The 26,495-nt window shown below is 40.8% G+C and overlaps 1 protein-coding gene and 1 long non-coding RNA gene across 16 annotated transcripts in view; one reads left to right on the top strand and one right to left on the bottom strand.

Annotated features, from left to right (window-relative positions):
- The window catches only part of ZBTB20 (zinc finger and BTB domain containing 20), a 511,117-nt gene that overhangs the window by 59,981 nt on the left and 424,641 nt on the right, over positions 1-26,495 (bottom strand). For 2 of the 14 annotated variants that reach the window (XM_082221558.1, XM_082221559.1), the window contains exon 9: positions 16,414-16,511. The exons of the other annotated variants lie outside the window; for them this stretch is intronic. The gene's annotated coding sequence lies outside the window, so the exon portion shown is untranslated. The remainder of the gene's footprint in view (positions 1-16,413; positions 16,512-26,495) is intronic. 14 annotated transcript variants of the gene reach the window in all.
- The window catches only part of LOC309531865, a 134,981-nt gene that overhangs the window by 96,064 nt on the left and 12,422 nt on the right, over positions 1-26,495 (top strand). The gene's annotated exons all lie outside the window — the stretch shown is intronic.

The raw sequence follows: 26,495 nt of genomic DNA, 5'->3' as shown, positions 1-26,495 counted from the left end.
GCCAACCAAGTGTGCAACATAATCCCATACATTCTAGAAGACCAAACAAAACAATGGGTACACCTGGAGAGAGACATACTCGAAAATACCCCCACCATAGCATACCCATTTTCCTCCCAAACAAAGGAAAATCCTCACAACACTAAACAGGTTCACACAGACCATGCTTAAAGCATAGAAGGAAGAAGCCAGCAAACTGTCCCCAACTCCATCCCCACTAATCCCCCTGGCTCATCACCCACTATTCCATCATGCAGCACAAAACTTTCAGATAAAAACCTGGCAAGCCCAAAGGCTTATATCGTCTAGCAGGCTTCTACAAAAATAACAAACCCACATCAACACAAGAAATACAAGACAAACTAGGGGACACCCAAATTCCCTGGCTAACACACCACCAATTACATGCCTTCTTAAACAATCCAGTAGTAAAAACAGCAACAACTAGGCCCTTGACAACCTTTGGAAACCTCCTCCTAACAACAAAGGGACACGGCAAAGAGATGGTATCCACAATATACAAAATACTGTTCCAAAATCCCACAGACATGATCAAAAAACAACAGGAGGATGACAGAACTCATCCTGAAACTCACTTACAGATGGTACTTAACACCATAGAAACTAACACTGATACATCAGGAGCCTCACCAAAATGCTGGAGAAGATGCACCTCCACAGCCACATACCTCCACATGTGGTGGGAATGTTTCAAAATCCAACTCTTCTAGACATCAGTCATACAAGAAATAAGCAAAATAACTAAACAAGTATTAGAAGTCACCCCAGAACTGTCCCTACTGAACATCTTCCAAAATAATAATGCCCACTCACATTATAAAGAGCTCATAACCCATCTACTCTCAGCAGCCAGAAACATCATAGCCAGACACCGGAGAGACCTGTCAGGGGTAAACATGGACCAATGGTATCAAATTATTACTATAATAATAATAATAATAATAATAATAATAATAATTTATTTATACCCCGCCCAACTGACTGGGTCTCCCCAGCCACTCTGGGTGGCTTCCAACCAAATATCAAAAACAATACACCGTAGGGAAACAGCCTTACTAGAAAGACTAACCAATAAACTGAAACTGACATGGGGACAAACAGAAGACGCCTTCATCCCGGTATGGTTCCCCTTTATCATATACATAGCCCAACAAGACAACAACAAGAATCCGTTGACAGCATATGAATCAATATGTCTAACCTACCTAAAAACCCACCCTCTCATGCACTCACACACATAAATAAATCTCACTACAGCCAACCAAAGACAACCTACTCCATGCTAGGTCACCCCCAACCTCTCTCACCACCAAGGAAATATAACAAGTGAATAGAAAGAGAACCCACACAAGTGACGCTGAGACAAAACCCCACATGTACACTAAGCAGAAAAATAGAAGCATAGTCACCCCCACTTTACCCTATAAACCCCTCCCCCATTTCCCCCTCTTTTCTTCCCAAGCTAATACTGCATGCAACACTAATGTCTCACAACAAATGTAACTGATCTGTAGAAAACACAACTTGAAAAAAGAGACAGTGCAAGTATTTTTGTAAACTAAGAGATCTTTAATAAAGTTTATTTTAAAAAGAAAGGCAAAGCATGCTACAGAAAGAAATAAAGCTCCCAAACTCAGAAATATAGGAAGCTGACTTATGCCTTGTCCATATAGTGCAGTATTGTCTACTCTGACTTGCAGTAGTTCTGCAGGGGCTCTGCAGAAGTCTTTAACATTGTCTGCTATATTATTATTTTAATTGGAGATGCCAGGGATTGAACCTGTTCTAGTTACCTTCAATGAGTTAAGAAGCGCCTGACACCAAAGAACTCTTGCCTTTACACAGAAGTGAAAGCATGTGCAGATATTCTTGTATAAATTCTGAATCTCTTATCAACGAGGCATACAATCATGCATATGTGGTTCCAGCAACTGCTAAAAATACAGTAATAATTTTTCTACTTTTCATAATAGATGTTCTCTTTTATATAGCACTGAGGTCCTTGAAGATGATGTTTTATATGCTCCTATTTTCATATGCAGTGTTGGCTTGCAAAGGGAATAAAGTCAGCAAAAACATTTTGGTATTTTATAAAGGCAATTCTGATTAATGGCCTTTCTACTTAACTCCTCATACTAATGCTTTGATTCTCCTCTTCCCCCCTTTCATAAATTGGATTGTGACCCTTCATCACTTCTTGACCTCCTTTCCTGAGCTGCTCATTAATCAGCACCTCTTCTCTGATATGGTCTGTCATATCCTATTACTTACAATGCACATAAGCAGAAGGTACAGCTACCCTGCACCTCACACTGTACACCCTGGAAAGTATCTAAATTTAGTCTCTTTCAGAGTTCTCTTTCCTGCAGATATAAATTCTAACAAATCAGCGTATCACCAATGCTTCCTTCCCACCTCTGATATTTATTTACTGAAAGAACATCTCTGTGAGATATCTACTGAAAGAAAATATCTATTCAAACTTTCCAGTGATTTTTAAACAAATGAGTTGAAGTTATCCCAAACCTTGTCTGATTGGCAGAGGGAGTCAAGAGAAAAGGACGTTTGAAATTTCCTATTCTCAGTGGTTATGGCTGGGTGTGGCAGTCTTTATTATTGGAATAGCACCTTCTATTAGAAACATGCAATCAAGTGCCATTTCTTCATTCCCAAACCAATCCTGGAAAAGACTTTCATATCCTACAAAAATGGAACTCCTCTAACACAGAATCTAAAGAAAACAGCAGAAGACCTCATATGCCATCAGAGGTGCCATCTCCTAGGGGCCAAGCCCTTCAACCCATATTATTGGGGAGAGGGGTGCCCCCCATGTTCAAAGTGGGAGGAGTTTCAATGGCTGGCTTCTCCTCCTGCTGCTGCCATGGGGGGAAGGAGTGGGGAAGTAGTCCCTGGCTGGGGAAATGCACAAAAGGAATAAATCCAAAGGGCAGAAGCAATCATGTTACAGATTCAGTAAGTACCTTCTGCAGAACTCTTCTGATGAATGCTGCACCCACAAAAGCAAATATATTAATAGGAACCTGTTAACTAACAGCTAAGAGGTGTATTTGCAAACTGATTCAATTGACAGAGAGCTTCTATAGCAGGTGTGGGGAACCTGTAATCCTTCAGATGTTGTTGAAGTACAGCTTGCATCAGCCTTAGCAAGCATGGCCAATGGCCAGAGAAGCTGGGAGCTCTATCTGCCCGTCACTTCCCTCTACAGCACATGCAAAAACCGCTTTCTTGACCACTGGACTCATTATTGGTCTTGTCTGCTCAATCCACCAGAGCCTGTTTTTACATGCAGGGAAAGTCCCTAACTCACCGATGGTTTGAGATGTATTGGCAACCCTCACCTGGTACAGGCAGCCAGTCAAAGGCATTCCAGAGGTGCAGCCACTGTTGCATGCTGATAGCTTCTAGGAGCCACAGGTGAAAGCTTAGTGCAGGGTGAAGACCAAAGGTGTATAAGCTACCCCAGAAGGAACATGACGTGTCCCCCAACAGAAGCACTAATCCTTCCCTAACACCCCAAGGTGGGGCAGATTGAGTTCATCAACCTAGGAAGGTAGCCCATCTAGGAGAAGGAAAACTCTGATCTTAAACCTCTGCTTAGATTAGCTCTCTGAAAACAAGTGGAAACCAATTTTGAGAAAAACAAGAAAATGTAATGCCATAAAAAGCTACTGTATGCTTCTGTTATTACCTAACTCAGATGTGTGACCTGGAACTGGATCATGAGAAACCAGTGCTCTAAAATATTAGCTGCTGTTTTCTTTTCATTGGTATACTAGTCTCCTATATCTGGACTATGGTGTTTTGCAAACTGTGCTTGGTGCCATAGCCAATCATATTTGGATGGAAATTGCACCTAGAATAATCCAATGACCCAATTATGTTCCTTGCACTGAGAAGACATTTTTGTGGTGGTGGACAAACACAATGAACCTACAACAATTAATGCAGAATTTCTAATTTGGAAATCAGGTAGCAGAGGAGTGAGGAAACTACTGAAGTTTTCCAGAAGTGGAAACAAGCATTTTGTCTACCATAAAGACTATAGAATACTACTAAAGACCAAACAATTATTTCTCAATGAGGAATAATTTCCAGGTGGACCATTCAAATTGGAGGCTGCCGCAGTTTGCTAAGGGATGGGGCAGATTCCTGGAGGACTCTGCAAAAATAGTAAAAGAAAAACATTTTTCTTCTTTTCCCAAGGGCAATCTTCTATTAAAATCTGGAAATGCAGTGAATGTTTATACAGTAAAAGTCTACATCGTGTTCCCATTGTTTGTCACACAGTCTCTCTTACTTATCTGTAACTAGTTCTCTGTTGCATTTTCATCTGACACCCTATAAAATTTCACTTTGCTCAAGTTGTAGTTCTTGCTCAACCAATTGCAGCTCAAATTTGGCACTGAGAAACGTAAGCTTTCTACTCTGTCATGATGAAATGAATTTTCAGTTCCTAGAGGTCAAACAAGGACAAGGGACAGAGTATTTATTCAGAAGCTTCTGGAAAATTATCGTTTTTCTATTCCCTAAAAAAAATTGATTTTGAAGGACTGTACTAGCTAGCTCAGAAAGTTACGGATCTTTACCTTTTATATTCCCAATTTCAGTAACAGTATCCTTTATATGGCTAGCCCTCATCAGCCCTGGAGGGTTAGCATTAGGCATAGCCTACCTATGGATCTGAATTGAAAAGCTCACTTGGAAGAATCAGTAGCTCAGTAAACTGTGCTTTGAGAGCTCCGAGGACTGTAGTCCAATTGGATTAGCTGTCTAACAATTCCTAGAGTTCAAGGCATGTAGATGGAAAGGAGCAACAATGTTTCCTTTACGATGCACATGTCACAGATTGACCTCAATAAGCCACAATAGCTCTTTTGAGTGACTAACCTTACTTAGCTGCAAAATAGTTGTGCTAGCGCAAGGATTAGCAGTAGCGCAACAGGATCCCAACCCCCTCTCCTCCCCAAATTTGCTCTGGAGACTTCAAAACAGATTTAGAGGGTGTATGGGAGAGGGGGAGAACATTCCATTGCACAAGGAGAAATCTCCGTTGACCTTAGTGCTAAGTTGCATACAACCCTATACTTCTGTTGATGCAATCTAGAATTGCATTATACTTTTTAGCTACCACACCACACTGCTGACTCATGATCCTTGTCGCGGGTACTGTTACCAAGCAAGGTGTCACCCATCTTGTGTCTGTGCATTTGATTCTCCCTACCTAAATGCAACACTTTACATTATCTCTGTTTCTAGTACTGGCCAGGTTCTCCATTCTGTTAAGACCATCTTGAGTTTCAGTTTCTGTATTCTAAGCCCCCACATAATTTGGTGCGATCTGCAAATTTTATGAGCACCCCCTTCATTCCCTTTATTTCATTTTTATTGATTTTTATGTAGACAAATATAAATGAAAGTAAAATACAACCGAACCAAATATAAAATAACCAAACACCTCCCTGAGCATTAATCACTTCCTGTTTTCCATCAACATGCCTCACAGGTAGTATACACTGAAGAAAAAGAAGATCGACAAGGAGCAAATTACAAAGTGAAAGAGTTATGAATTTCACAGCCTCACATACAGGACACACTCGAAGCACTTTTTCATTTGTGTAACTAATAAAGTTAAATCAATTCCTGACAAATCTTGGGACTTTTTATGCCCTCTAAGGACATGGCATTCTAGTCATTAATAAATATGTTAAAGAGTACCCAAGGCAGAATCTCATGACACTCCACATCACTTCTCTCCAGTTTGATAAGTATGGTATGGTTAATCAACCATCCACAAATCTATGTAACAGTACTATCATTAAGTCCACATTTTATCAGCTTGCTGATAAGAAGATAATGGGGAAAACATGCCAAATGTCTCGCTAAAATCCAGATATACTGCATCTATGTCATTCTAGAAGGCTAGTAATTGTATAAAAATCGAAGGGATAAGGTTGGTCTGCCACGAGTTGTTCTTGAGAAGCCTATGCTGGCTCTTTGTGATCCAAACTACAAGAAAGAAGATTCCACCTAAACATTAGGAAGAACTTCCTGACAGTAAGAGCTGTTCGACAGTGGAATTTGCTGCCAAGGAGTGTGGTGGAGTCTCCTACTTTGGAGGTCTTTAAGCAGAGGCTTGACAACCATATGTCAGGAGTGCTCTGATGGTGTTTCCTGCTTGGCAGGGGGTTGGACTCGATGGCCCTTGTGGTCTCTTCCAACTCTATGATTCTATGATTCTATGATTCTAAGTGTTCTGCCCCCCCCAAACCCTCACAGATTTGCTGCTTAATTATCTGTCCTGGAACCTTTCCAAGTATGGATGTCAAGCTGACCAGTGGGTAGTTGCCTGGATCCTCTTCCCCATTCCCTTTTAAAAGTTGGGGACATTTGTCTGCCTTGAATCTTGTGGCACTTCACTCATTTTCCAAAAAAAGAAAGGAAAAAAGAAAACTATGGCAGATAATCTGAGATCACATCTCCAAGTTCCTTTAATACCCTATGATGCAATCTGTTATTAATGTTACTAAGGCATTTCCAATAGCTGGGTGAGCATTCATTTATAAATGTAGGTGAAGGGGTGAAAAGCCAGAGGAATCAGTCCTTGCAGGAAGGAAGGTAGACGTAATCCAAGTGCATATCAAACAGGAGAAGGATTAGGGCCATGACACCAAGGATGAAAGGGTCAGGCAGGATCAGAGGCCAAGTCCAAAGATGAATCAGCACATGACTTGAGATTCCTAGATAGCAATAGGCACTAAAGTGGCATGTGTCCAAGGACAAGGCCAGTTGGACTAAGCAATAGGTTTGAAAGAAAAGAATTCCTAAGAGTATGATATGCTCTTTACTTGAGATATTGAGAAAGCTCATCATTCAGAGGGTTTGGTTGATCAGAGAAGGGTTCTAGTTTAAGACTCAATCTTCCTGTTTGTCCTCCTTGCAGGAAAATATGACCCAACTAATGACTAATGGTTCTTTACTTCTTAAAAAAAAAAGTTTATTCACACTTCAGATAAGCTGAAAAGTTCTAAGTCACCCTCTCGTTGAGCAGGCAAACGATAGATTGCAGTCCCTGTTGGCTGATCCAGAGCTGTGGTCCATGTGCAGCTGCTTTAATATGGAGAGAGCACTTTGGTAAAGTGTCCCAAGGGCAGAGAATGAAACTTCTTCATGCAGAGATAGCACAAATTCCACAAAGAGCTGCTGCTACTAGAAGGAGAGTTGCCACCACCTAAAATCACCAAAGATTGTGAAAATGAGAAGAAATTGGCTGTGTCACAACAATGTATCCATCCAATCCATTGCTTTGGCTAGTTATGACAAATGAGTTTTAGGAACATTTCATTGCCAAGGAACCCTGTCAAAATATTGGTGATTTTTCCAAATCTGTTCAAAATCACAGATATGTCAACTGAAGCATGAGAAGAGGACATTATTTTTCAAGAAGCAGAAAACAACAACAAAAACAACATTAGAAGAAAATGACGGGTCTATTTTCTGAAAACTAGTTCAATTTACTGATACTTTGCTGCTATCTCAATTTCAACAGCATCTTAGGGCCAAACTACACATTATGTTATTCACACTTTTTAAAACGTGTGCTATCTTAATTGTAAAGGGAAAACAACTATGGGCCCCCCATCTAGAACATGCTTGAAATCTGGATTGGGACCCCAGGCCCATTTCCTCCTCCAACAACAACCACAAGATCCTCATGTCTGCTATTTGCTCCTAAAGGTGCTGCTTGTACCATCTGCACTTTGGGGGAAAGTAGCAGCCAGGGAAGCAGTTTTGGTGGGAACAGTGCGGGGCCCTGATTTGGATCAGGAGCACATTCCAGTTTAGTGCTTCACATGCCTACTTTTCCAACGAAACTTGCCAGCTTAAGCGTGCGCACCCCCCCCCCATGTAACTTGGCCCTTAGCTCCCTGCTGGGTGCTCCTGGTTATTTATTACTATTCCTCAACATAACTTGCAGAGAAAATATGTAAAGCAGTCAATACAAAATTCCTTCATATAATGCTGCTTTCTGCATATTCTCCGAGGTTACATAGAGATTATCTTCATTGCATAAGAGATGGATGAAAATTATGAACAGATTATTTTGAAGTACTCCAAGTGTTTCACTCAGAGAATGTACAAAACAATTGTGACATATGCACAGTTCTCAAGACCTACTGACCCATTAACCGGAAGATGTGCATACTGCCCGATGCTTATACAAAATAAAGTTGAGATACAGTGGTGCCCCGCAAGATGAATGCCTCGCAAGACGGAAAACTCGCTAGACGAAAGAGTTTTCCGTTTTGGAGGTGCTTCGCAAAACGAATTTCCTATGGGCTTGCTTCACAAGACGACAATGTCTTGCGAGCTCCTGCTGGTTTTTTTCCCTTCCCCCCCCTTTTTCTAAGCCGCTATGCTGCTTATCAGCTGATCCGATCAGCAGATAAGCCGCTAATAGTGCTAATAGTGCTAATCTGCTAATCCATCAATGGGCTTGCTTCGCAAGACAAAAAAACCGCTAGACGAAGAGAATCACAGAACGGATTCTTTTCGTCTTGCGAGGCACCACTGTATGCACATTGCTCAAAGCCTCTTGGGGATTACACACACACACCAGGAAATCTGCACAATTTCCTCTTCCTAGAGAAATTATCAGTTGTTATTCACATTATTGTGAATTGGATTGTTGTTCACAATCCAACTTATATTACATCAACATATATATAAAATTAGTATATGCAAACTATTACATTCTTGTATGCCTAGCAAACCTTCTCTTTATTCTCAGAACCCAAAGTTAGGAGTTAAGAAGAACCTGTTGCTTTACATCACACATCATTCCCATACCGTCAGACCGGGATGGCCCACCCATGAGGCAAGGTGAAGTGACCATCACAGGCAGCAGATCCCAATGTAGATCTTTATATTGGGTTAGGTGGATATTCACTTGTTGTGTAGATCTAACAGGTTACTCTAATCTAAACCTCACATTTCAACCAAGTTAATTACAGGGAAATATTCAGGGGTAGTGACTAGAAAAAACTCACTGCTCTAGAAGTTATAAACAAACTACTTTATGGTGAAGGAGGTTCAAAGCTACTCCAGATATGAACAGCTGTTAGCAAAAGTATGTAAAATACACTAACTATAGAAGAGTTACTTGTTATTCCGACTACAGTCTCTCACCACAGCACTAACTGTGAAAATACACAGTTGGTAATTTAAGAAAAGCCTGCTGGATCAGGCCAGTCCATGTGGCCCAGCATCCTGTTCTTACAGTGGCCACAGTGTCTTTGGGAATCTCGCAAGGAGATGTACACAACAGCCCTATCCCCTCCTACGGTTTCCAACAACTGGTATTCAGAAACATACTGCCTCCAACAGTGGAGATCTGTCATACTCAGTGTAGAGTAGACCCACTGAAAACCATGTGTCTGCTCTAAGTATGTATTAGTTGGGTATCACCCAGCATTGATAATTCTGCTTCAGCCTCACTTTTTGTAACAAAGGACTAATGTTAAAAGAACTGACTTCAATCTATAGCTGCAGCTCCCGCAGACAGAATCTCTCCAATAGAAAGCCACTGAGAGATGCATCATTTTATTGAGTTTTGAAGACTTCAAGAGATCCAGAATTAGAAGTAATCTCCAGTCTCAATAACCCGAGAGCTCTACATGAGAGGCAGAAGGTATCAGGAGAATGGCTGTACTCCGCTGACATTGATTTCTCCAGACTTTTGTCTGTGTTTCATTTGGAGGTGGTTACTGTTACAAGTAGCATGAATAATGTCTCTGTTAAAAACAGAACTTCAGTTGTCTTACATACCCCCTGGTAACTGAACATCTAATAATAGCAAGACATTTTCAGGTACAAAATCTGCCTTCCTCCCAGACATACATACTGTATATGCTGTCTCATATGACTTTCAATGCCTCACCGACGAAAGTAATGGTAACATTTTTATAGCTCTGCCTTACACTCCGCAGAAGCAAAGGATAAGACTATATACTGTACTATCATATTTTGAGCTATGGGGAATTTTTTGAAAGAAGATGAATAAGAAGACTGGTTAGTCACTTGCTACACAAAGGTCTCCAAGTTACTTAACTAATGCTACCTCCACACTGTCAAATTGTTTTCCATTCCTATGCATTGAATAAGATAAGCCCATGAATACAGCAGCGCTTACCCACAAGTAAGATTTACCTTTGAGCAAACATATACGGTACTGCACAATCTCTAAATTAATGCAGAACTCTTGAGGACATGACAGTTCTTTTTTGAGTTGATTTCATATACAATATGCTGCTTTTCAAACAAAGTTGAGCTGAAAGCAGCTCACACCTGTAACACAGCATTTTTTTTTTTTTGTTCAAATTGTTTCTCTTATATACTAATAAGTACATTCTTTTTCACAGAGCCGGAAGTCTTTTGTTGAATAATATTATGGGTGCACATAGCTCTTTTGTTTATTTACTGCCGGTGGCGCTGTGGTCTAAACCACTGAGCCTAGGGCTTACCGATCAGAAGGTTGCCGGTTCGAATCCCCGTGACGGAGTGAGCTCCCGTTGCTCGGTCCCTGCTCCTGCCAACCTAGCAGTTTGAAAGCACGTCAAAGTGCAAGTAGATAAAGAGGTACCGCTCCGGCGGGAAGGTAAACGGCGTTTCTGTGCACTGCTCTGGTTCTCCAGAGGCGGCTTAGTCATGCTGGCCACCTGAACCGGAAGCTGTACGCTGGCTCCCTCAGCAAATAAAGCGAGATGAGCACCGCAACCCCAGAGTCGTCCGCGACTGGACCTAATGGTCAGGGGTCCCTTTACCTTTATAGTCCCAATACTTAAAACCCCAGAACCAGAAAGGGATAGCATGGAGACAGGGACACAGACATCCTTTCCTCTTTTCTGCATACAATTATTCTGTTCCAATTACTTTTTTTTTAAACCCTCAAATATAGCTTCCCTATCATATGAAAAAGGAAATGCCATCCTGTTCTAAACATGTGGGGAAATTTTAATGAGGCCCACAGCTTTCTCCATGGCAGCATTCTAATTAATTACATTAGATAGTTGCATGGCAGGAGGTACCCCGGCTCTGCACTACAACATATGTAGTGTAATCTTTAATTCAGCCCCAACCTAGGATCCTCTATTTCTTACTTCAGTTGCGAGTTCTGCAAATAGTCTTGAAAGCTGCACGGCAATAAGTCAAAACAAAACTTTGGACGGAAGTTTGCAAAGCCGACTGAACTGACTTCAAGTAGGCAAGAAACATCACTGCATCTGGAAAACGAAACTTGCAACTTATTCTGCTTTACCATCTGGTGTCAAGAACATATTCTACTTGGGAGTTGCATAAGTCACAAAAATAAGTACACAATTTCCCGCACTATGTTTTCTGCCACTTGAAATGACGCACTGCAAAGTAAACCAGATAAATATGCACAACTGTGCCTCACTCCAGACGACAGCATGTATTATATAACAGCAATTCTTGACACAAAGATTCTTAACTTAAAAGATCATGACACAAAGTTTATCCAGGGGTAAATACTCTCTGTGTTTGACACTTGGGAGCAAGTGCTTTGGATAGCTCTGTCTCAGTTCTAAAATTCACCAACCACGAGAGAGGGAAAGAGACAGAGAGAAGAAAAGAAAAGAAAATATAATGAAAACAGTATGATTGGTATATAATATATATTCAGCAGTAATTTTAACTGAGCTGGATGTGAGCCCAATTGCTTCAAGAAACTGCTATTATTTGTTTAAAAATCTAGGTGAAATAAGGAGGCCTTGTTTGTGCCAGCCTTATTAACCTATTAATATGTGCCTAAACTGATCCATGGACTGGTATAGAAGAAGAGTAAACTTGCCACAACCCGAACCAAATCAGTGCACATAAATATTAAATAATTAAGCAACGTATGTCCACCTCCCTCCTAACTAATTTACCAGATTAGTTAAAAACAAGCAATGTGAGAAATACACAACAAAAATTAAGTGTTGGGAACTATACTTATATTTTGGAAGTAGTTTAAAGGAATTGTATATTTTGCTTTTTCCGATGAGCCATTGCAATAACAATACTTTTCTTAAAGGAAAGGTAGTGGAACAAATTGAAGAATTTTTGAACAAATGCACCTATGTTGACATACCTAGCTACAGGAATGCACAGAAAAGCAAAGCAAACACAAAAAGAAACATATGAAATGAATAGAATTGATATAGTCACATGTGAAGATAAGCCTTTAGGCATCAAATAATATTTCCAGATCAGATTAGAAAGAAATGTAAGGACTTTTACACACTTGAGGATTAAATTGATTTAAATTTGAACCAAGCAAATATAAAACCTACATTGGCTAGGAATGTACATTAAATTATTCTCTGCATTTTACCCCACAGTAACAACATTCACACATGTCATTTTAATACCAAATGTGAAAAATAGATATTTTCACATACAGTGAGCTCTTCATAAAATGACAGAATTCTATATTTAGAGAACAGACACACTATGGCACCAACAGTTATGAGTAACTCATATCTGAGATCAAACAATGCCTCACACACAGTTTACTGAACTTTCCCCCAGAAAATGCTGAACTTTTCATTTAGTTCAAATGACTGACCAATGGCCAATTTCCATCTGACCACCTAGTGTCATGGTTCCATAGGACCTGTACCTTGCTCTGAGATGGCAAAGTATTTCTCATATTGTTAAGCAAGAGTACATACTAAGGACAACGTAACACAGATTACCTATGTCTTAATTTTTAAGAAAACTTGGCAACGCTCTCTTGCTTTGTACACTTAAAACATGTGAATAACTCTTGGTGAGTCCAGAAAAAGTAAAAGTAGACTGCACAAAACTGAAGTCAGTGCAGCCATTTTCTAATATACATTATTTTGAAATCTCCTAGAATCAGAGCTAAATTCTCTTCTTGGATATGTAGGCATATGCCCGATTGATTTTAGTAGAAAAGTATCCATGCAAATAAGGTAAGAATTTGGTCCCCTTTCTTTTCCAAGAAAGACTAATGATCAAATAATTTTCTCACATCTCTGTCTGCACTTTCACAGCCTGGTTACATTGATTTGTGTCTCATAAGTAGACATTTCCTTTGTTGGTTACAAATCAATCTTATAGACTAGTCATGACTGTACATTCTCCCCATTTCAACACAAAGTATGCAAACTTCTTCAACAACCTTACATGAAATACCACTAGAATTCCAGACATCCCTTGGAAAACAGGAAGCGGCATTGCATTTTCAATTAATGAAATTATTTATGGAAGCATAAGTGCCTTCATAAATACCAAATCCTCTAACTTCCTGGCTAACTGATATATAATATTCCCTTTCAGATATGAGAAATCTTTAGAGCAGCCACTCAGTCAAATATTTTTCAAAGTGCAGTTTAGAAAAGCAGAAATGGCAAAGGGTTGAGACTATAGTAGAATGGGGCAGAAACACAGGTATCCTGTCAAAGGAAAAAGCTTGTCCTGTTGGTAATCAATAGCAGAGATCTTTCTGTTCTGGGTATGAAACTTTAAGGCAGATTGATATTCTACTACAAAGAAATGAACATAAAGAAGTAAAATTATCAGTCAACCCAATTTCTATTTTTCATTTTTATCCATATATATTTTCATTTAATACTACAAAATGATATGAGAGTGTTCTAAAGTGCCGCTACTCTTGTCAGAAAGGCAATCCTTTCAATGAGAACAGAAAGGGATTTAAACAAAGACAATTTAACAGGATTTGCAACATACTTTGAAAAATACCAAATGCTGATATTATTGTTACCACAACACTACATCTAAAAATAAAAGCCAAATGCAACCAATTAGTTAAAAAATGTTTTTCCTGCTTGGCCTGGGGCAATACTGTACATCTCTCTCCATGGCTAGATGAAAACAGCTGGGTCCCTTCGTCTTATCTGTTGGTTGTCTTCCTCAACTTATTAGATGCCAGTTCAGAACCGATAAGAATCCCCTCGGTCCAGCAGGAGGAAGTCCAATAGTAAAAAATTCCAGAGGTTGCCCTTTCCTGAAGTTTCCGGTTGAGTTTTCCCAAGAAGCAAGTTTCAAGCTTACAAATCAACTTGTAAGCTTGAGGGGGAAAATGTGGAAACAGGCGAATAACAACAATAATAAACACAAATCTAGGCATATAGGAGTCCTGTGCCCTTTGGTGAGTCCTAGTACTAGAAGCAAAGCAAACGAAGAAACAAAATGTAAATAAAACAAATCACTTAACTAGACAGCTGAAATCTTGTGTTCTGCACAAAAAAGAGGAATACCTAATGGCACTCAGAAGCACACAAGAAGAGCCTATCTATTCCAACATTGTTCCCACAGGTGGCTAACCAGAACAGAAGCCCATAAGCAGAAAACCTTAGTGCTCTCCCCACCTGTGATTCCCAGTATTCAGAAACATGCTGACTCCACAAGTGGAGTAGAATATAACCATTGGGACTAGTAGCCATTACTAGTTTTTACAGCAATGCACTCCATGTGAGTCTGCCCTTGAGGCTGCGCTGGAAGGTGCAACTCCCTAATTATCACTCACATGAATTACTGAGCAAGCCAGATAGAATTGGCAAGTCCAATGTGTGGTTAATGTATCCTTGTGGGAGAGGTGGGTGTCTGGTGTTCTTAGGGAGGTAGTTGTTTGCCCGCTCCTCAAGAAACTGACATTGGATCCAGAGGACTACAACAACCACAGTAACCCTGCAATCTATGTGCATTTTACTTGTGCGCATTAAGCTTAACGGGTGTGGCAAAAAAGAAATCACAAAGGGACAGGATCCAGGAAAAATGAATTTGGCAATCCTGTCCGCCACTGACAATACACCGGAATGGAACCCCCACCAGGTTACGAGCTTATTGTAGAACCCAGCTGCCCATAGCTCACTGTGGATGGGTGGAAAACTGTTCTAGATTGGGCTGCACTCCCCCTTTAGGAACAGTCACATAGCTTGGAAGTACTTCTAGATCCATTATTGTTGACAGAGGCAAAGTAACCTTAACCAACTTTGGCCAGTACATCACCTATGGCTGTTCTTGGCCAAAATGATCCACGCACTGGTAACTTCACGACTGGATTACTGCAATGTGCTCTTCATGGTGCTGTCTTTCAGCTTGGTTTGGAAGCTACAGTCAGTGCAGAACATGGTGGGTAGGCTGTTAACTTGGACAACTTGCCAATAACATATTATACCCATTCTGAAGGAGCAGCACTATTTGCTACTGAGCAAAAGTGGATGTTTGGGCATATAAAGTCCTACACGTCTCAAGATCTGCCCATATGTTATAATCAGGCAGAGATGCCCCCTTAACTATACAGCATCTGCTGAACATCCACTGTACAATAACACATGAGAAGGCATGGTCAATAATTCACTCGAATAACAGAATGCCCTCCCAGGTTTGACTGGTGCCGACTATGATGGTTTCCAGTGTCAGTTAAAAGTATACAGTGGTGCCTCGCAAGACGAAATTAATCTGTTCCGCGAGTCTCTTCGTCTAGCGGTTTTTTCGTCTTGCGAAGCAACCCTATTAGCGGCTTAGCGCTATTAGCGATTTAGCGGCTATTAAAGGCTTAGCGGCTATTAAAGGCTTAGCGGATTAGCGGCTAAAAGGCTATTAGTGGCTTAGAAAAAGGGGGGGGGCGGAAAAAATCGGAACACTCGCAAGACGCTTTCGTCTTTCAAAGCAAGCCCATAGGGAAAATCGTCTTGCGAAGCAGCTCAAAAACGGAAAACCCTTTCGTCTAGCGGGTTTTCCGTCTTGCGAGGCATTCGTCTTGCGGGGCACCACTGTATTTATTTGCCAAGGTCTTTGGCTAACTATTCATTGGTGGAGATGGACAAGCTTGCCTTCGCTGCTTGTTACTACTGCTGTACCATATTGGTTTTTATATACTTTTGGTTTTATTATTTTATTATATTGTACCCAACTCTGGAATTATTTTAATGAAGAACAAGCTAAAAATTTCATAAATAAATGACAACTTGTATCACATGCATGCAAAGTCTAAATCTGAAACTAGCATTTTAATGCAGAAAGAATGGTAGCGGGGTGGGAGTTTATTGGCGTTTCTTTAAAAATATCACTAAAATGTCTAAATTGGTCTGGCCCACTCCTGAGTTGCACTTCTCAATAAAAGCCCTATGAAATATCCAGTCCAGAATGTCAAATTAATGTTCCATTAAATTGAACAGATTTTACCCATGGTTTTGTATTGACTCTGTTCATAACTCTCATTTTGACACACTTTTCATGCACTTTTCCCCACCTAGAGTGCTTTTCATGGTCCAAAGGTATTTTCTGCCCGACTAGAGAACAATTTCACCTCCTTCTCACCTCCCAGAATAGTACTTTGGAGTCGGTCAATTCACACACAGATCATCCCTTGCACTGCTGCTTCCCTTTCTGTCAAGTTCCAGATCTTCTGTGCAGGACTAGAAGCAGATAAATGTATGATTTTGTTTCAGTGGATGAACCATTGTTAAGTGTGCATTATCTAGTCCAGCAAGCCAATTATTTCTAAGGAAATTATATATAGCCAAATTTATAGTCAAATTTTGATCTATGTTGAAATTTACATAACTTCTGGTAAATATAGAAAGGCTTTCAACTGTCTTATGTTTCAGCAGACATTTGTATTTTTAAAGGGCAAATTAATTCAGAGTGTGGGACTATGGATCTAGTATGGGACAAAGTTCCTGTGCTTTAGTATTTGCTCATAAAGAATTTCGTTTGCTAATGTAAGCTTCTTCCATCAACAGTGCTACAACAGTGAGAATCCCATACAGAATCCCATGCAAAATACTTGGTTTTGCCCTTAAAAAAATATCTTCATTCTACTGTTATCAACAATGATTAATAATTGCAGGAAGAGCTCTGAACTAAGGAGCCTGCTATAGCAAAGGTCCACTTACATCTACCATATTTTTTTTAAAAAAGTGATTTGTCTGTATGTTTTTTTTTTATCTATAGGTTGGGATGCTACTTGAGCTATTGTTGCCAAACTCAGCACAAGAGTTCTCAAGGTGGTGGGGGGAGGGGTGTCTGTCAATATTTGGACATTGAATCAAGACCGTGAACTGAAACATCACTTTGGTGTGACTTAGCCTGCTTTTTGGCATAGATCCAGCTGCCTTTTGAGATCTCATCACCAAGCCTGGCACAAGGGTTCCTGTGTTGGGGTCAGTTTTTGTTGACATTTGGATGCCAGGCACCATTTTGATTCAAGATGCTGAACCGAAATGTGACTTTGGTTTGAATTCACCTATTTTTTATGGAATGGTATGACAGGCCCAAACTCATACAATTATACAATCACAATATTGTTTGGTTTCTTAAAAAAATCCTGGGCAGTTTGGGGCACTTCCTGCTAGTAGTACATAAAACTTTATTTATTTATTTAATCTGTATATTGCCCTTCATCCAAAGATCACAGGGAGGATCACAACATAATACTACTAATAAAAAGGCTCATTCTCATGATACCACTCTTCAGACCTCTCGTGGAGGAGGCAGAAAAGGAGAGCAGATGTTGATTACAGGGTCTGGGATGGTTCATTTGGGGAGAGGGGGGTCCTTGAGGTATTGCAGTTCTGAACCATGTAAAACTTTATAGGTCAAAACCAGCACTTTGAATTGGGTCTGGAAACTAATTGGCAGCCAGTGCAGTCAGGCCAGGATTGGTGTTATATGCTCAAGCTGCCTTGCCCCAGTAAGCAACCTGGCCACTGAATTCTGCACCAGCTGCAGTTTCCCAACCATCTTCAGATTCAGTCCATCGTATAACATGCTGCAGTAATCTAACCTAGAGGTTACCAGAGCATAGACAACAGAAGTAAGGCTATAGGGCCACAGATGGGCCACCAGCCGAAGTTGATGAAAGCCACCACACACCACTGAGGCCACCTGAGTCTCAAATGACAGCAAAGGATCTAGAAGTACCCCAAAACTGCATACCCACTTCTTCAGAATGAGTGTAACACCATCAAGAGCAGGCATCCAGTCTAGGGAACTGCCCACTAACAGTGCCTCCATCTTATCTGTATTGAACTTCAGTTTGTTGGCTCTCATTCAGTCCATTATCAAGGCGAGACAATGGTCCAGCATGTCCATGCCACACTAAAGAGGTAGAGCTGTGTGTCATCAGCATATTATTGAAAACGCTGGATAACTTCACTCAGCAGTTTCATGTAGCTGTTAAACAGCATAGGGAGCAAAATGGAACCCTGAGGAAGCCCACACTGAAGGCTCCCCGGGGTTGAAGAACACTCCCGAAGAATCACCTTCTGGAAACATCCATCCAAGTAGGAACGGAACCACCGCAAATCACTTGGGCAAAAACGGAAGATGTAACTTATTATAGTCATGCAATTGGGTATCACTCTGGGTACACTTCTATACGCGGAGAGAATCTTTGCAGGGTCTCTAAAGGGAAGAGAATAGGTTGGGAGAGGGGAAAACACACAGGTAGGTAAATGGGATCATGGACATTTAGCTGATTATATTATGAGTGAGATATATATATTCAGTATGATACATGAATATATTTCAAATCTGTATAGAAGTGTATCTTGTTTAGTGCCAGACCTATATATCTTGGCAGAATGAGGAATGGCAGAATATCCAAAATATTTTGGCAGAATGAGGAGTGTAGTTTCATAATTACAGAAGTTTTACCTGGAAGGTCATGTAGGCAGGGGCAGAGGAAGGGGGGTGCGGTGGGTGTGGACTGCCCCAGGTGTCACCACTGATGGGGGGTGGCAAAATGCTGGGCGGCACTCACCACGGGGCGTGCAGCGTGCCCGAGCCACACGTCTCTCCTGGGAGAGACACAGTAGCTTGTGCGCATGCAGGTTCTGCGCTGCCCGAATGGTCCGCCCTCTGCCTCCCCTCCAACTGTAGGGCGGCTGAGTGGGAGGAGGCAGGCAGACTCTGGAGGCCCCATGGTGTGCCCCACCCCTGTGGGCAGCTCGCACCCCCCCAGGCGCACTGCCCCAGGGACCTGAGCGGCTTCCTCCGCCACTGCATGTAGGAAGTTAACTTTTCTGCTATACTATTAGTCTTAAGGCAGAGTGCAAATAAGTTTTATCTTAACAGAATTCAGCCAAAAAAGCAAGGCAAACTCTGAAGACCCTCAGCATGAAAACTTTGCTGTTGGATTCAACTCCTGACTCACTCTTTCATAAGAAAAACACTAACATTTGAGTCACAACATAAAACAGTGACGACCAATGCAAAGAAACCACACAGAATGCCTGATCCTATGGATTAACTTAAGAAAAATAGTTTGTACTGATGTAACCATGCTAAGTAAGGAAAGGTCATAATGCTCTGCTGTTTTGTCATTTTAAAACCAAGGCAAACCACTTACGGCCTTTCTAGTTTATAGCACAATGATTCTTCATTTTGTGTGCCAGACCTAAATGCCTTCTCTTAAGGAAATACTTCTAAAGATATCACATTTTCAAAAGGTAGCACATTTCCCCAGCAATTCATTGTTGTGAAACTGCTATTCTTTTACCAGCCTTAAGGCCAATCTGATTTGGCAAAGGTGTATAAAATGTACTTTCGCCTAGCACCTACTGAACAGTCTCCATATAACATCATTGATTTCAAGGGACAAGTCCCAACCCACCTATCGCTGTTCATGCCATGTTGTGACCCAAGTACTAATGCTCCGTTTTTCAAAGAGGGAATTTGCACAGGAGCCAAAACAGATTAATCTGAAGGCCCAGTTTCAAGCCTGCAGTCTTCAGAGTTTGTCTTGATAATTTAGCTGGCCTTTGTACTGAAGGAAAGCTGACAATGGACTTTTTTAGATGTTGCCTTGAGACTAGTCAGCTACAACTCCCATACAAATCTGCTCTTTGCGGGCTACACACTGAATTTCTTGTGATCAGAGCCAACCTTTTTCAAAAAAGGAGAACTAGGTTTAGTACTCTCTTGTACCGCCCAACAAAGCCACCCATCTTGCAGTAGCGCTCTCTCCAAACCCACATCATTACATGAAGACTTACTGCATTTGCACTGGAACTTGCAGAACTATCCTGCGAATACTGCAATGTGGTGGGTGCATGCTTTGAAATGAAAACCTGGAGAACCTCTCAGTATATAAAATGCACAACACTCAGACATGCTTTGGATGAGGACTCCTAGCTGTGCCTGCCCTCATCAGAGGAGTTTACGCCAGCACAGTTGTGCCAGGAAGGGTGAGGAAGAGTTTTGACACAGTGGCCCCAATGGTTGCTTGTGTACAAGCACTGGTACTAGCAAATTGTGAACCATTTTAACCAGTCATAATATTGCATATTGGCAAGGTTATAAGCCATCCTGGGACCTTATGGTGAAGGGTGGGTAAGAAATCTAATAAATAATCCTAATAGGAAAGAATATGTCTCTATGAGGAACTACTACCTGATTCTATGAATTATTGTTACTGTAGCAGCTCATAGGATAAGGCTCTTAAGAGTAGGCAAGAAGGTATAGGTAAATATAGAAGCATGTCTACATGTTGTAGGCTCCAACCAAAACTGCTCAAGCTTAGTTTTTATTTATTTTTGCACATAAATCCGTAGCAAGTGACATATGCAACCATGTTCACAGCTTCCACTTTCTTATGCAGATGTACATGCATATAGTGATTTCTTTCCAAGGAGCTTCTGCGGATTATTTCTAGACAGATGCAAACCACCATGCTTACTTACCTCCTGCCCTTGCCAGTTTCTCATTAAAAACCTCATTTATTTATTTAATAAAACATATACACCGCTTGATTGTACAAAAAAAAAAAAAAAAACACTCCTCAAGGTGGTTTACAAAAAGATAAAATAATAAAACCAAGAAAAATTCAAAACCATACGTTAAAACATAAGCGGAACAGGCATTATGTGGCACATGCAGTAGTGCCAATTTATGCCAATACAATTCTAGACTGTTAAATAAATTGTTCTTCCCCCTGAAAAATGCTTGGCTATACCATTGCCTGAGCTCTCTCCTTGATTAACAGAGGCTAAGTAATTTTCTTCTGGTGTAAAGGTTTCCTAGAACAGCAAGAACCTTCAACAGATTCCCTGCCATTCCCCACTGTTGCTGTTCGTCTTCTGAAGTTTACCTACAAACCAGAGGCAGACTTTTGGCTTTAGAATTTCAGCAGCACCCTGTGGGATGCCAAATTCAGACATACACACCCCGCCTCTCGCCTTCCGTTCTTTATCATTATTGGAGTGCCCCCTGTGGCACCCTCTCAGCTTGGCGCCCAGTGCAAGTGAACCAGTCGCACTGTCCTAAGTCCGCCTCTGTACTAACCCTACCTCCTGTCACATCTTTGCAGTTGCACACATGGTTGGATCTACCTTTGGGATGTGTTTATGGACAGGGAACACATCATGGCACCAAGCCTGCCTTTCCTTTGCTTGCAAAACTGCACCAAGTCAAGTCTTTTTCCTTTCTCCAATTCTACTCCACCAGGATGCTTTATCAGTAGTCAGCATAGGCATATTATTTCTCTTGTTCATTCTTATATTGTTTCAAAACTTAATTCCATTCTGGTTTTCCAGGGTCAGATTTGTTTTCCTTACAAGAATATCCTCTCACTGTAATTTTTTTATCATGTCATTTTATTTATGTCAGTCTTTAAGTCAATCACAGGCTCTTCCATGTCACACCACATCACTGCAACTTCTAAGCATTTGGCCAGAGTGTTTATGTTTACATCTAGCTTTTCATTTATTAGGATAAATTCTCCGTCCCGCTTTCTCACCTTTACTTGACACTGATTTTCTACTCTGTTCAGTTCACACTGAGCATGGAGGGAATTAAGTACTTGTGGAGCCAAGTGTTATCTGTCACAGACTGATTGACAGAAAGCACGCTGCCTGTAAGCACCGAGACGCCACAATTTGCAGAGCAAAGTGAGACCTCTGCAGTTGTTGTGCCCTCCTTGATTGGATAGACATTTACAGTGTGACTGCTGATCATGGTTAGCCCAGAGACTCCCCCCATCCACTTCATTTCCTCTTTTCAGCTGCCAGACCAGCAAGACAAAACTGGTGCCCAAAAAAATCTGAAAACACAAAAAGGACATCTCTTCTAAAATGAGTATGGGAAGTGTGTTATCTACTCCTTACTGGGATTTACAACTAGACTTCTTTCCACCTGATTAACCTTCCTGCTGTTCCTCAAGCACCAGTTTGGTATAGTGACTGGAGTGTTTGACTAGGACTAGGTAGACAGGTTCAAATTCCCATCTATCTATGCCTAACATACCTTACAGGATTATTGCGATGATAAAATCAGGAAGGGAAGAACCAGTAGGTTGCCATGAGCCACTTGCCGGAAAGGAAAGACATAAATGCAATAATGTGTTCTTCATCCGAAGATTTTTTATTACATTACACCTGCAATGTGTTATGCATTTTATGGACTAAATCTTATAGAGGGATCCAGATTCAGACTGTCAAATAACAGATAGGACTGGGGTGGGGTGCAGGGCACTATCAATATATTATTGTTAGATTTTAGGAGACTATCACTTCAGCAGACCTGATGCTTCCTGGCTGCTATCTGCTCTGATCCTTAAAGGCACTCTCATCACTTGTTCCGTACCATTCTGTTTGTGAACATTGATTCATTGTTCTAGAACTGGACAGTGTTAAGCAGGCTGATTAGCATACATGAAGTGCTAATTGTGAACACTACTATCTATCTCTGTGAAGCTATAAAGCAGGGCCTATACTGCATAGACCTCTTAGGGAATTGTGGTGTATAACAATCTGCTAAAAGGCAGACAATAGAGGCACAGTCTTTAGTTTATTGGTGAATTTATGGGAAGTTTTAGTTTACATAGCTCAGTAGCTCACAATTACTGCACTTAGAAAGACTTGATTTTTTCTTTTCTTTTTGCAAGGTCTCATGGGAAAGATATTTTGCATACAGAGACAGTGTTGCCTGATAAACTGCACGTACAGTATATCTATCCGAGGCAAACCAGAGCAATTTGTCCTGATGCTCACAATAGTTCATTTATAGCAATGCTTCAGTCTTGGCCCATAACCACACAGGCTTTCCCTCCCTCTGGCAGTGCAACAGGGCTTTTCTACCTTCCATAAGACAGTGAAACTGTCCTTCTTATCTCATGTTTTCAATGAGACTTGCTGCTTGCAGTTGGAGGGACCACAGCTGCTTGAAACATGCTGATAGAGCTATTTCACAGTTGTATTCCAGCAATGCATCAAACTGACTTTATCACCCAGCAGAGTACTCTGGGGTAAGAGCATCATCTGCGTGAACTCAATTGGATGGTAAGTTGATTTTGAGTTAAAGATATATTGAAAATGAAAATAGGATTTTTGAAGTAATCCAAAACCAACAGTAACATAATACCAAGTGCTGTTTTTAACCTCTAAAGGCCTGAATGACGTATACATTCATTTCCGAAGGCAGAAGCTAACAAGATGCCCTCCAGGGCTACAGCTCCGTCCATCCCTGATTCTTGTGAGCCACCCTGAGATCTTTGGATGAAGGGTGGGAGATAGCTCAGTCGCTTAGAGGATGGCACTGATAATACCAAGGTTGCAGGTTCGATCCCTGTATGGGACAGCTGTATATTCCTGCATTGCAGGGGGTTAGACCAGATCAGTGTTTCTCAACCTTGGGTCACCAGATGTTGTTGGACTACAACTCCCATCATCCCTGAGCTCTGGCCTTTCTAGCTAGGGATGATGGGAGTTGTAGTTCAACAACATCTGGGGACCCAAGGTTGAGAAAGGCTGGACTAGATGATCCTCAAGGTCCCTTCCAACTCAACAATTTTCACTGAGAAATTTCACTTGGAGAAAAAAAGCCCTTTTCCAAATCTGCTCTGGTAGGTAAAGGCATGCACTTTTATTTCCTCCCCTCAGTAATAACACTTGTTTAAGCAGATAGTAGTACTAGACTGGGTCTATTCCCATCTTCCAACAAAGTGATTGACTACCTAGTACATATAATGTTCAATCCAAAGGAAAACACACAGAGGGCTGAGCTGATGAGAAACAAAAACACAGAAACACCACCACCTCCAAAATTCAGAGGTCCTACATGCACATCCCACTACCAGTAGCTATCAGCTGCCAGTGCTGACATAGGGTTGCCATATTTTGAACAGTGAATGTGAATCTGGATAGAAAAGTTTAGTATTGCAAAAGCTCTACCATTTACAGTGCTCAGGGTATGTTCATGGCTGCACTACTGAGAGGAGGAAATTGACAAACTGTAGCATGAATACAATATGTTTAGGCACACACATGGGAACTCTTCAACAACAATCTCTTGGGCATTTCTCTGCAGTCACACTCACTCATAGCCTTCAAAATGTCAGCTGCAATTTCCCAAAACTTTCATTGGCTGTTTAACCCAGAGAAGCTGATGCCACAATACACCAGTTGGTTTCTAAGCCTTTCTTCTCTTTCGGAAATATGTCTGTGCTTTATTGGCATAACTGGACAGATGTGATAAAGATCACACTCATCTACATTTCTGTAATGTTGATACAGATACATGAAAATTTATGTTCAGTGTATGGCATGTGTCTATTCAAGTATACATAAGCACCCAAAAGCACCTACTCCCAATATCCTCTTTGGAGACCCTGCTCAAGGTTCCTCCACTGAATAAACTGAGGTAGGCAGCCACCCACAAAAGTCACATCCTGGTTATGGAATAGCCTTCCTAGGGACTTTCTTGTGTCATCTTTGTGAAGACATTTGTGGTCTTTTCTTAATTTGGGGCATGTGATGAATTCTGCTTTGTTCTATTTACATACTGTAGTACTTCCATTCTCTTTTAATGTCTTGATGTTTTACTTGCATTTCAACTGTTTTCATTGGTAATCTTTTAGCAGCCCAGAGAACTCTGTGTTATGAGGCAGCATACACATGAAACAAACATACCAGATACTTATTCCTATTTACATCTTGCTAGAATAGAATGCATATACTTAGATAGAGCATATTATTATATTTAAAGGAACATGACTTTATCTAGCATGCATATAATGTTTACATACGCATAAAGGGAAAGGGACCCCTGACCATTAGGTCCAGTCATGGCCGACTCTGGAGTTGCGGCGCTCATCTTGCTTTATTGGCTGAGGGAGCTGGCGTACAGCTTCCGGGTCATGTGGCCAGCATGACAAAGCCGCTTCTGGTGAACCACAGCAGCGCACGGAAACGCCGTTTACCTTCCTGCCAGAGCGGTATCTATTTATCTACTTGCACTTTGACATGCTTTCGAACTGCTAAGTTGGCAGGAGCAGGGACTGAGCAACACAAGCTCACCCCATCGTGGGGATTGGAACCGGTGAGCTTCTGATTGGCAAGTCCTAGGCTCTGTGGTTTAACCCTTACATACACATACTAGTGAGTAAATCTGTATGTTCTGTACACAGAATATAAATCTTTTCCTTTTTAGTCCTATCATGTTTGTAAACGGTAAAAGATGTAAACATAGGATAAATGTTAACATCCCATCATATCTGCAACTTTCCATTTAACAAAGCTACCAAAATAAACCTGTAAGTCTGTTATCAAATATCAACACTAAGGGAGAACATTCTGAACTCAAGTTGGCTTTGAATGTGTCATGAAATCTAATTAACACATTAACTGCACTGTCCTAAGAAAAATGCATTGCGTTTGGTGGAAGAATGTATAGGATTGAGGCCTAAAGTCCACTGAACTCAGTGGCATTTACTTCTGAATGAATCTGCAAGAAATCTGGCGGCATGTCTAGGATGTTTTTTAAGATAGCTTTTCTCTCTACATGGCAGAGACTTTAATTGGGGTATCCATAAAATTTTATTAAAATTCTGCCAAATAACATCTGACCTGTGCCATAATCATAGTTTATTAAATTGATAAGCAATTAAGATTTGTATCCCATCCCAAATTTCCTTGTTGTAATTAAAAAACCCCCCACAATTCTAGGTTCATTGTTTTCCAATGTGCAATTTAATAACTATTTCCATTTTTTGACATTTTGTCAAGTTTCTATACATATGGCATTGTCCAATATTACATAGTAAGGAAAGTCACCCCACTGAATAAGATACCTGCCTTATTGTTACAGCTTCTCTACTTCAGTACCTGGAGCTCAGTCCATAGCCATTCTTCTGAAGATAGGGTTTTTGACCATAGTGAATCTTGAGGAAATCTGACCACAGTATTTTCAAACTAGTTTGGTTATTTTGGCATCTCCACCTAAGGCGTAATACTAATTTTGATAGCCTAGTAGTCCAGACTGTCTGTAATTCTCTGCATATTATATATTGTCTTCTGTTTTCTGATGGAGATGGGTGATCTGTACATCCAACTAAAATGTCACCATTTGATAGAGGAAGTATCATTTTTCGCCTGCAGGGACCACATTAATTTTGCTCCACA

Source organism: Podarcis vaucheri, assembly GCF_965113315.1.
Source record: "Podarcis vaucheri genome assembly, chromosome: 4".
Lineage (NCBI taxonomy): Eukaryota > Metazoa > Chordata > Lepidosauria > Squamata > Lacertidae > Podarcis > Podarcis vaucheri.
The sequence above is the reverse complement of the archived record's forward strand: the minus strand, read 5'-3'. Positions and strand labels throughout refer to the sequence as shown.